The 12,882-nt window shown below is 34.0% G+C and overlaps 1 long non-coding RNA gene across 1 annotated transcript; it reads left to right on the forward strand.

Moving 5' to 3' along the window:
- The first annotated feature begins 228 nt into the window (after window positions 1-228).
- Window positions 229-12,625, forward strand: LOC116599175. The gene is made up of 3 exons (XR_004289266.1): window positions 229-265; window positions 7,182-7,187; window positions 12,544-12,625. It is a non-coding gene; the product is annotated as an uncharacterized LOC116599175 (long non-coding RNA).
- The last annotated feature ends 257 nt before the right edge of the window (window positions 12,626-12,882 follow it).

The following is a 12,882-nucleotide window of genomic DNA, read 5'->3' on the forward strand; positions in this document are numbered from 1 at the left end:
TTTGCCTTTGTTTCTCTTCCCTTCAGAGATGTGTCAAGCAAGAAGTTACTGCAGCCAAAGTCACAGAGGTTGCTGCCCATGTTCTCCTCTAGGATTTTGTTGGATACCTTTCTCACATTTAGGTCTTTCAACCATTATGAGTTTATTTTTCTTTATGGTGTAAGAAACTAGTCCAGTTTCATTCTTTTCCATGTGCAGTCCAATTTTCCCAACATCATTTGTTGAAGAGACTGTCCTTTTTCCATTGGATATTCTTTCTTGCTTTGTCAAAGATTAGTTGACCAAAAAGTTGAGGGTCAGTTTCTGGGTTCTATATTTTGTTCCACTAATTTATGTATCGGAATTTGTACTAATACTCTCTTATCTTTAGGATTACAGCTTTGTAATACAACCTAAAGCCTGGAATTGTTATGCTTTCAGTTATGGTTTTCTCTTTCAACATCCTTTGGCTATTCAGGGTTTTTTCTGGTTCCACACAAATTTTAGGATTGTTTGTTTCAGCTCTGTGAAATATGCTGATGATAATTTGATAAGGATTGCATTGAATAGGTAGATTATTTTGGGTAGCATAGACATTTTAACAGTATTTGTCTTCCAATCCATGAGCATGTAATGGTTTTCCATTTCTTTATGTCTTCCTCAATTTCTTTCATAAGTGTTCTATAGTTTTCAGAGTATAGATCTTTTTCCTCTTTGGTTAGGTTTACTCCTCGATAACATGTGATTTTTAGTGCAATTGTAAATGTAATCAATTGCTTAACTTCTCTTTTTTTCTGCCTCACTGTTAGTGTATAGAAATACAACTGACTTCTATGCATTGATTTTTAACCTAAAACTTCACTGAAGTTTCAGTGCTAGCAATATTATAGTTGATCCTTTGGGTTTTCTTTTTCTTTCTTTCTTTCTCTCTCTCTCTCTCTTTTAAGATTTTATGTATTTATTTGACAGAGAGAGAGAGAGAAGACACAAGCAGGTGGAACAGCAGAGGGACAAAGCAGGCTCTCTGTTGAGCAGGGAGCCTGATGTGGAACTCAGTCTCAGGACTCTGGGATCAAGACCTGAGCCAAAGGCAGAATGTAACTGGCTGAGCCACCTAAGTGCACCTCTTTTAGGTTTTTTATATAGAGCATCAGGTTGTCTGCAAATAGTGAAAGCTTGACTTCTTTGCTGATTTGGATGTCTTTATTTCTTTTTGCTGTCTGATTGCTGAGGCCAGCACATCGAGTACTATGTTGAACAACATTGGTGAAAAGTGGACATCCTTGTTTTATTCCTGACCTTAGGGAAAAAGTTCTCTTTTTTTTTTCCCATTGAGAATGATATATGCTGTGGGCTTTTCATAGATGATTTTTATGATATTGAGGTATATTCTTTCTATCCCTACACTGCAGAAATTTTTTATAAAGGAAGTGTACCGTAGTTTTATCAAATGTTTTTTTCTGCATCTATTGAGAGGGTCATATGGTTCTTGCCTTTTCTTCTATTAATGTGGCATATTACATTGATTGATTTTCAGATGTTGACCCATCCTTGAAACCCAGGAATAAATCCCAGTTGGTCCTGATGAATAATCCTTTTGATGTAGTGATGGATCCTATTGGCTAATATCTTGGTGAGAACTTTTGCATCCATGTTCATCAGGGATATTGGTCTGTAGTTTTCCTTTTTGGTGGGATCTTTGTCTGGCTTTGAATTTAAAGTAATGCTACTTTCATAGGATGAGTTTGGAAGTTTTCCTTCCATTTCTATTCTTTGAAACAGAAGAATAGGTATTAATTCTTTTTTAAATGTTTGTTAGAATCTTGATGGGTAGCCACACAGCCCTAGACTCTTGTTTGTAGGGAGATTTTTGATTACTGTTTCAATTTCTTTGCTGGTTATGGATTTGTTCAGGGTTTTGTTGCGGTTGTTGTTTGTTTGTTTGTTTGTTTTTAATTTCTTGCTGTTTCAGTTTTGGTAGCTTCAGTGTTTATAAGAATTTATCAGTTTATTCTAGTTTGCTTAACTTGTTGTCATATAATTGCTCATAATATTCTCTTATATTTGTTTGCCTTTCTTTGGTGTTGGTTGTGATCCTCCTTCATTCATGATTTTATTTATTTGGGTCATTTCTCTTTTCTTTTAGATAAGTCTGGCCAGGGATTTATCAATCTTATTAAATCTTTCAAAGAACCAGCCCCTAGGTTCATTAATCTGTTCTTCTGAGTTTGTTTGTTTTTTTTTTTTCTTCCCTGCTATATCTTTGATTTCTGCTCTAATCTTTAGTATTTCCATTTTCCTGCTGTATTTAGGTTTTATTTGCTGCACTTTTTCCAGCTCCTTTAGGTGGGTTAGTTTTTGTATTTTAAACTTTTCTTGTTTCTTGAGAAGGGCTGATATTGCTATATACTTCCCTTTAGGACTGCCTTTGCTGTATCCCAAAGGCTCTGAACAGTTGTGTTTTCATTCTCATATGCTTTCATCTATTTTTTAAATTAATCTTTAATTTCCTGGTTGATCCATTTATTCTTTAATACAATACTTTTTAACTTTCATGTATTTGTATTCCTTTCAATTTTTTTCTTATGATTCAGTGCAAGTTTTAAAGCATTGTGATCTGAAAATATGCATGGCATAATCTCACTCTTTTTGTACCAGTTGACACCTGATTTGTAACCCAGGATGTGAATTCTTCTGGGGAACATTCCATATGCATTCAAGAATGATGTATATCTGTTGCTTTGCGATGAAATGCTCTGAATATATCTGTGATGTCCATCTGGTCCTGTGTGTCATTCAAGGCCCTATTGCCTTATGGATTTTCTGCTTAGGTGACCTGTCCATTGCTGTGAGTGGAGTGTTAAACACCCCTACTATTACTGTATTATTAACAATATGTTTAATTCGATTATTAATTGGCTTATATGTTTGGCTGCTCCCAAATTAGGAGCATAAATATTTACAATTTTTAGATATTCTTGTTGATAGACACTTTTATTATGATATAGTGTCCTTCTTCATATCTTATTATAATCTTTGGTTTAAAATAAAATACTTATTTCATTTTTAATTTCAAGGGAAGAGGAACTTTTGCTTTTAGATTTTATTGCAAATTTCTATTTTACTGATCTTACTGTGATGAGTGCTCTTTGTAATATTTCTAATTTTGGAACTTACTCATCCTTTCTTTTATCAAATATTTGATTACTCAGTGGAATATTCCATGTTTGAGAAGCAGTCATATTCTCTATTACTAAAAATCATATTTAATATTTATTGATAATATTTATGTTAAATAATGTTTGTCAGATTACTATATTTTATAAAGAACCCGAACTTTATTGGGTAAAGTTTCTCTGGTATATGACATTTCATCTGCAGACCTTTTGCATTGGCATAGGTGGGGCTACGGACTCAAAAAGAAAGTCACAGTGTTACTTGCTTAAGGAGTTATTACAGAATATGAGCATTCAGAAAAAGCTTGGTAATGGATAAAATAGAAAAAAAAATCCATTTTTTAAAGATATATTTATTTTGAGAGATAGATCATGGAAGCAGGAGGAACAGAGGGAAAGGGAGAGAGAGAATCTTAAGCAAGGCCTCCCCTGAGTGTGGATCATAACATGGAATCCTAAGATCATGACCGGAGTCAAAATCAAGAGGCTTAGTTGGAGGCTTAACCAACTGAGCCACTCATGTCCCCAAAATTCAGCTAATTGGATGTTTACTCTGCCTAATTTATTGGATGACATTCTTAATTATACACATGAGGGAAATACCAAAATTTTCACACTCACATATACATAAAACACAGTAACTGGAATACTGAAAGAATGAAGTTTTACTTCACATTTCAGGAAAGACAGAGTTTATATTTTGCTCTTGCAGAGATAACTGGAAGCTAGAAGAAAAAAATATTTTGTAGAAAATAAAATAAGAGACACAAGAATCTTAACAGCATATCTATAATGTTCAGTAAATAATTGAAAATAGTTTAGACTTGCAGAGACAGGAAATATATACTATTAGTAGTCACTAGAAGTATATACAAAGATAACCCAGATGTAAGAATTTACAGAAAAGAACTTTCAAGAAACTCAAACATCAGTTCAAGTACTTAATAGTAAAATATAATAAATACAATTTGATCTCTATTAGCTGAAAAATAGAAACTAAAAAATGAACAAATGGGGGCTTCCTGGGTGGCTCAGTTGGTTACATATCTGCCTTCAGCTCAGGTCAGGATCCTCAGTGTCCTGGGATCCAGCACCATCTTGGACTCCCTGCTCATCAGGGAGCCTGCTTTTCCCTCTTCATCTGCCTGCCACTCCACTGCTTGTGCTGTCTCTCAAATAAATAAAATTATATATATATATATATATATATATATATATATATATATATATATATAAAAAACTTGAAATAAGGAGTGCAAGAAATCTGAAGTAGCTAAATTAATAGAAGAACTTGAAAGTTATAAAGTTAAATGTGCATTTCATTACACTTTTTCAAAAGTGATAATAAATCATTCTGTTAAATGGAAAACAATTGTCAGATTAGAAAAATATGCATAGCAGACAAAACAATAATGTCCAAATTTATGAAGAGCTAATGAACATATAAAAACAAAGACAGGGCACCTGTGTGGTTAAGTCCCTAGGTGCCTGCCTTCTGCTCAGGTCATGATCCCAGGGTCCTGGAATACAGCCTCCCATGGAGCTCCCTGTTCAGTAGGAAGCCTGCTTCTCCCTCTCCCATTCCATTTGCTTGTGTTTCCCCGTCTCACTGTCTCTAAATTTTAAAATCATAAGATTTTAGAAATTATAAGCTACAAATGATCAATAAGAATGTAATCATTTAAGTCAAATATAAAGACCAGTAAACCACTCAAATTCTGTGAAAAGAAGCACAAATAGAGATGCACAGAATTTAATTACATAATTTTACACTCATACATGTGTATGTGTGTGGTGTGTGTGTGTATGTAAGGTGAGATGTTGGAAGATATTAGCCACGTTGTCAATATGTCATTTATGCATAATCGGATTTCAAAAAATTTGTATTTTTTTAAAGGTTTTACTTATTTATTTGTCAAAGACAGAGAGAGAAAGAGAGTGAGCACAAGCAGTAGAGCAGCAGGCAGAGGTAGAGGTAGGATCCCTGATGAGCAAGGGGCCCCATGCAGGACTCAGTCCTAGGACCCTGGGATAATGACCTGATCCAAAAACAGACGCTTAGCAGACTGAGCCACCGTGACATCCCAAAATATTTTATTTTATTATTTATACTTTTTTCCCCAAAAAACACCCAAAATTAAATAAGAAAATGAAAACACACTTAAAATATTTGTAACAATACATAAGCTATAATAAGATTATCTAAAAACATTTCCAGCAAATATTTTAGCTGTTTTTAAGTAAATTTCACTGTTTAACAGCAGCTGTAGTTATATAGTGTGTACAAACTGTGATTCTTTGTTACTGAAATATCGTTTCGCTTTATTTACTTATACATTTCATTCCAAAAAGTTGCTAATATTTTTCAGAAATATTTTAATGTATCTAATGATAAATATTAAGATACAAGTGAACATCTGGTTTAATCAAAGCAAATGAACTAAACCTTAGACACACTATATTTCTATTTGTTATGTTTAACTTTTATTCTCTCTCATGCACTGAAGTTCTAACATTTTTAAAATGCATTTCCTATGCCACATTTTTCATTGTGGCCAAAGTTTACTGATTAGTACTTGTATTTGACACTCCTAATATATTTTTCCTCTTCTTTATTTTCTTTATATGATATTTCATTATTTTTATATGATTCTAGCTCTTTTTCTTTAAGTTCATCAAACTTTTAAACTTTTTAAAAATATTTTATTTATTTATTTGACACAGAGAGAGAGGTCACAAGTAGGCAGAGAGGCAGGCAGAGAGAGAGGAGGAAGTAGGCTCCCTGCTGAACAGAGAGCCCAAAGTGGGGCTCCATCCCAGGACCCTGAGATGACCTGAACAAAAGGCAGAGGCCCAACCCACTGAGCCACCCAGGTGACCCTAAACTTTTGATTATTTTATCAAGCCTACACTTTGACTAAACACAAATACATATATTTCTTATAGATATCTTTTCTTACTATGTTATTTAAATGCATTAGATATGATCAGTGATAGCTGCTTGAAAGTATAAACTTCAATTTTTAAAAGAAAACTGTATCAATACTCAGAAATACAAACAATTTTATATACAATAAGTAATTTCCTGTTACTATAGTGCAAGCCCATATAAATATCAGGTATAGTTTTCACTTGACCAGTGGATATATGTGCACTGCCTGGATGGGATGATTACCTGAAGACCACAGCCAGCTTGAATCCTGGGGAAACACATGTGACATTTTATATAGAGATGTGTCTTCCAAAATTTTCATTGATATTTTACCAAATATGCATAAATAAAACATTATTGTTGTTAGCAGAGATTCTGAAGCTAGAATTAATATTTTCTTCATATATAAAACAGAGTTAATATTCCTGTGATTTAAAGCACATGGACTAAACAATTCATTTTACTATTTTTTTTTTAAATAGAGAGAACAAAATGAAAAAGAAAAAAAAAGTGACAGAGAGGAAAGTATCCATCACTAACTTTGAATGACTTTCATAAAGTTAAGTCATTACTTAATTTCTGAGCCTTAATATCTCAATCTGTAGTATTGGGATTATGAGGATTCTTCTCATCACAGGGTTAATGTGTGAAAAACTTTAGAATGTGCTATGCAAATATTAATAGTACTACTACTGTTGGTGTTAATTTTTCTTTAGAGATTTACAATATTTTTTTTAATTCTGAAGAAATTATATAAATATTTTAAATAAATTTCAAGAACTATTTGAAAAGGAAATGCAACCTTTTTATCTTAACAATGATATTTTATAAAAGAGAATGGAGACTTAAGAAAATCTGAGTTTTTGAAAACAAGAAGTAAACTAAATACTTGAAAACCTTTACTATAATTAGCCATTTCACTCATTTTCAATTGGCCAATATTAAAAAGCCAGCTTTTCACATTAAATACAACTAATGTTAGAAAGCCTTATTTAGAGGTGCCTGTATGGCTCAGTCTGTTAAGTGTGTGCCTTTGGCTCAGGTCGTGATCCCAAGGTCTTGGGATTGAGCCCTGCATTGGGCTCCCTTCTCAGTGGGAAGTCAGCTTCTCCTTCTGCGCCTCCCCCCAACTCATGCTTGTTTTCTCTTTTCTTTCTCTCAAAAAATAAATAAATAAAATCTTTAAAGAAAAAGAAAGGCTTATGTAGTTTAGAGAACATGAAAATATCAACATGGAATTTCTTCTCTGCAAGCAGAATTTAATGCCAATATATTTTTCAGTGAAGAGGTGCAGTGCATACATATGAACATATTTAAAGAGTGTGTCATTCTATAGTACTGATGCTGTTGAAAGTTTTAAAACCTAATAATTGAGAACTATATTCACAAATTTTAAAGTTTTCAAGAGATCCTGATTTAGTAGTAAACTCAGACCTGCAATGCTCAAGTAGGATTAAAATTAATTCAGTCTCCTTTACCTTTTGACTTGATAACATATTCTTCAAGGCAATTTATATGCAAATGTTTATCTGAAAAAGTACAAGATTATTGGGATAAACAACCAACTCTGCTGCATGTCAGTACCATTTTAAAAACTAAAGTAAGACTCATTCAATCTGAATAATAAGTCTTTTTTGTGTGTGTTTGATGGTTTTTTATCAGGATCTGTAAGATGGTAACAACCAGATTTCTGAATTCCCATTAGAGTTGACTTGTTCAGAACAAATCAGGCTTCAGTAGTTATTATATTAAAAATACCCAACAATGCTGCCTCTCTGAAAGTTGAGCAGAGGGATATAAAAATGTTCAATATTTTGCACAAAGTAATCAATAAATGTTAAATTGAGTTGGAAGGAAAAAAAAATGGCAGAGATAATTGTAGTATAGTACTGGCTAGTAGCTAGCTGCTAGTTTCCTTTAGTCTCACTAGCTGCTCCAAGGATGGATATCAACTCTAAAGATTGATTATATTCCTCCCAACTCATTAACCAATGCAGGGAAAACAATTGATGGCTATACATACACATTTGTCATATTTTTGTTGAGTGTATTTTTCCAAATTTTCTACTTTTTTTTTTTTTCTGATTTCACTTGGTGGTTAATCTTGATGAAAGATTAAAATCTCCAAATACAGAAGATGGAGAGGACATTTTCTTTCCCTTTATTTACCATATCTAATTGTGGAATAGCCCCATGATCTAATGTTAATCAATTAGAAACAATCTAAATGCAAGTGGAGAATTGCAGATTATTCTGGGCTACACTATTTTACAATCCTCTACCCTCTCTACTCCATCACTCTGTTCTCTGTAAACCTTCTTTACTCTTTGTCTCTTTAATTATGACAGTCTCAAATTGTGTTATATTTACTTGTTTATTATAATTTCTCATTGGTATAAAAATTCCATAACTATAGAGGCATTTCTTTCTTCACCCCTCTATTCCCAGAATAGTCTCTTCTATATGGTATTTCCTGAAAATATATTTGTTAGATAAATGAATAAATCATAGCTAGTAGCATCGGTAAATGCCACAGCAGCCTGATCAGTCTCAGTGCTGTAAAACAATGTTGGGGCTTCTTGTTTCTTAGCTTATTAATTGCATTTGTTTCTTTTAGTATAACTTCCATAATTATTTTTGATGAATTTGCTTTTTATTTAAGTTAGCCAAAGTCACTTTCTATTTCTTGCAGTTGATGAAAAGAGAAGCCTAAAATCCTTCTATGATCTCTTTCTGAAACAATGACATTTAATAAGAGAAAAAATACATGATTTTAATAATTGCAATGCTCCATATCTATACATTTACAGATTTTTTTTAATAATTTTTTATTTTTTATAAACATATAATATATTTTTAACCCCCAGGGTACAGGTATGTGAATCGCCAGGTTTACACACTTCACAGCACTCACCATAGCACATACCCTCCCCAATGTCCATAACCCCACCCCCCTTCTCCCAACCCCCCTCCCCCCAGCAACCCTCAGTTTGATTTGTGAGATTGAGAGTCTCTTATGGTTTGTCTCCCTCCCAATCACATCTTGTTTCATTTATTCTTCTCCTACCCCCTTAACCCCCCATGTTGTATCTCCACTTCCTCATATCAGGGAGATCATATGATGGTTATCTTTCTCCACTTGACTTACTTCGCTAAGCATGATACCCCCTAGTTTCATCCACGTCGACGTAAATGGCAAGATTTCATTTCTTTTGATGGCTGCATAGTATTCCATTGTGTAGATATACCACATCTTCTTGATCCATTCATCTGTTGATGGACATCTAGGTTCTTTCCATAGTTTGGCTATTGTAGACATTGCTGCTATAAACATTCGGGTACGTGTGCCCCTTCAGATCACTACGTTTGTATCTTTAGGGTAAATACCCAGTAGTGCAATTGTTGGGTCATAGGGCAGTTCTATTTTCAACATTTTGAGGAACCTCCAAGCTGTTTTCCAGAGTGGTTGCACCAGCTTGCATTCCCACCAACAGTGTAGGAGGGTTCCCCTTTCTCCACATCCTTGCCAGCATCTGCCATTTCCTGATTTGTTAATTTTAGCCATTCTGACTGGTGTGAGGTGATATCTCATTGTGGTTTTGATTTATATTTCCCTGATGCTGAATGATGTGGAGCATTTTTTCATGTGTCTGTTAGCCATCTGGATGTCTTCTTTGCAGAAATGTCTGTTCATATCTTCTGCCCATTTCTTGATTGGATTATTTGTTCTTTGGATGTTGAATTTGCTAAGTTCTTTATAATAACTTTGTTTTTTATGAGCAAAACATACTTTCATATATGTAGGCATATCATTAGAATGACAATGCATTAAGTTTACTTATTTTTTCCAACTTTACTGAGATATAACAAGATATATGATATTATAGAAGCATAAAGAGGACAACATGATGATTTTGTACACATATATTGCCACATGGTTACCACAATAAGTTTAGTTAAAAAAACAATCACAATATTTCTAGAGAACTGTTGTATTTCTGAAATGGCCATATTTCACAAGAAAATATATGCTTGGCTACAATTTTCTCCTGGATCCAGGCTATTTCACCTTGATTTCTATCCAGATTTGCCTCAGCAATAGCTTTTGCTGATCTATGGCATAAATCCTTGATCATGTAATGACTGTATTATTAAAGATCTTCTGAGTGAAGATTGGATTTTGAAATGACTTCTGTTATGTCTCCTGTGGTTGGAACTATAGAAATTTTAGCACCAAAACTAGCATGAATGGAATCCAAAGAAATTCTAGCTTTCTCAGCAACTGAAAAATAGCATTTAGAATCTCAAAAGTACAGGATAGAGAAATAGTCATAAATGTTATTTGAATGAATACTGATTGAAATTTCCCAAATTCAGTAAAAAATATTAATTTGTGCTTCTAAGAAATCCGTCATTCTCCAGTGTGATGAACTCAAGGAGATCCATAACCAGACACATAAGAATAAAACTTTCAGAAGCCATAAATAAAGACTATTAAGGGACAACTGGGTGGCTCAGTCAGTTAATCATTAGCCTTCAGCTCAGGGCATGATCCCAGGGTTGTGGGATTGGGTGCCATGTTGGGTTCCTGGTTCAGTGGGGAGCCTGCTTCTCCCTCTGCCTATTGATCCCCCTGCTTATGCTCTCTCTCTCTCTAAGAAATACATAAAATATTTTTAAAAAGAATATTAAAAGGAGAAATATATATATATATATATATATATATATATATATATATATACATACATACAAGGGATGATGGACAGCTAGTTTCTCAGAAATCATGAGGGCAGAAATCAGAATCAGAATCATGGAGGTCAGAAAAAATGAGAAGATATATTCAAACTTCAGAAAATATATATATATATATATATATATATATATATATATATATATATTCAGTTAAGTTTTTAGCTGTGATATAGCTATAAATGCGTAAGGACCAAAGAAGAAAGACCACAACTTAATAAATTATCCATCCTCCTTAATAATCTAGTAAGGGAAGAACAAATTCAACTCAAAGAAAGCTAGGACTTCCAGTAATTTGTTGGATAGGAATGTTGAGAGTGGGCAACCTTATCTTCCTGATATTTGAGGAAAATTTTTCAATTTTTTCAAAATTTTTTTAATTTTTATTTTTTTAAATAAACATATAATGTATTTTTATCCCCAGGGGTACAGGTCTGTGAATCGCCAGGTTTACACATTTCACACACTCACCATAGCACATACCCTCTCCAATGCCCATAACCTCACCACCCTCTCCCCACCCCCCTCCCCCCAGCAACCCTCAGTTTGTTTTGTGAGATTAAGAGTGACTTATGATTTGTCTCCCTCCCAACCCCATCTTGTTTCATTTATTTTTTTCCTACCCCCCAAACGCACTAAGTTGCATCTCCACTTCCTCATATCAGGGAGATCATATGATAGTTGTCTTTCTCTGATTGACTTATTTCACTGAGCATAATACCCTCTAGTTCCATCCACATCATCGCAAATGGCAAGATTTCATTTCTTTTGATGGCTGTATTATATATATATGTGTGTATATATATATACATACATATATATATATATATATATATATATATATATATATATATATATATCTCACATCTTCTTTATCCATTCATCTGTTCATGGACATCTAGGTTCTTTCCATACTTTGGCTATAGTAGACATTGCTGCTATAAACATTCGGGTGCACGCACATCTTCAGATCACAACGTTTGTATCTTTAGGGTAAATACCCAGTAGTGCAATTGCTGGGTCATAGGGTAGTTCTATTTTCAACATTTTGAGGAACCTCCATGCTGTTTTCCAGAGTGGTTGCACCAGCTTGCATTCCCACCAACAGTGTAGGAGGTTCCCCTTTCTCTGCATCCTCTCCAGCATCTGCCATTTCCTGACTTGTTAATTTTAGCCATTCTGACTGCTATGAGGTGATATCTCATTGTGGTTTGATTTGTATTTCCCTGATGCCGAGTGATGTGGAGCATTTTTTCATGTGTCTATTGGCCATTTGGATGTCTTCTTTGCAGAAATGTATAGATTTTGGACACTAGCCCTTTATCTGATATGTCATTTGCAAATATCTTCTCCCATTCTATCAGTTGTCTTTTGGTTTTGTTAACTGTTTTCTTCGTTGTGCAAAAGCTTTTGATCTTGATGAAATCCCAATAGTTCGTTTTTGCCCTTGCTTTCCTTGCCTTTGACGATGTTCCTAGGAATTAGTTGCTGTGGCTGAGGTCAAAGAAGTTGCTGCCTGTGTTCTCCTCAAGGATTTTGATGGATTCCTTTCTCATATTGAGGTCCTTCATCCACTTTGAGTCTGTTTTCATGTGTGGTGTAAGGAAATGGTCCAATTTCATTTTTCTGCATGTGGCTGTCAAATTTTCCCAACACCATTTATTGAAAGGCTTTTTTCCATTGGACATTCTTTCCTGTTTGTTGAAGATTAGTTGACCATAGAGTTGAGGGTCTATTTCTGGGCTCTCTATTCTATTCCATTGATCTATGTGTTTGTTTTTGTGCCAGTACCATGCTGTCTTGATGACGACAGCTTTGTAATAGAGCTTGAAGTCCGGAATTGTGATGCCACCAACATTGGCTTTCTTTTTCAATATCCCTTTGGCTATTCGAGGTCTTTTCTGGTTCCATATAAATTTTAGAATTATTTGTTCCATTTCTTTGAAAAAGATGGATGGTACTTTGATAGGAATTGCATTAAATGTATAGATTGCTTTAGGTAGCATAGACATTTTCACAATATTTATTCTTCCAATCCAGGAGCAT

The sequence above is a fragment of the Mustela erminea genome, chromosome 9 (genome assembly GCF_009829155.1).
Source record: "Mustela erminea isolate mMusErm1 chromosome 9, mMusErm1.Pri, whole genome shotgun sequence".
NCBI classification, from domain to species: Eukaryota; Metazoa; Chordata; class Mammalia; order Carnivora; family Mustelidae; genus Mustela; species Mustela erminea.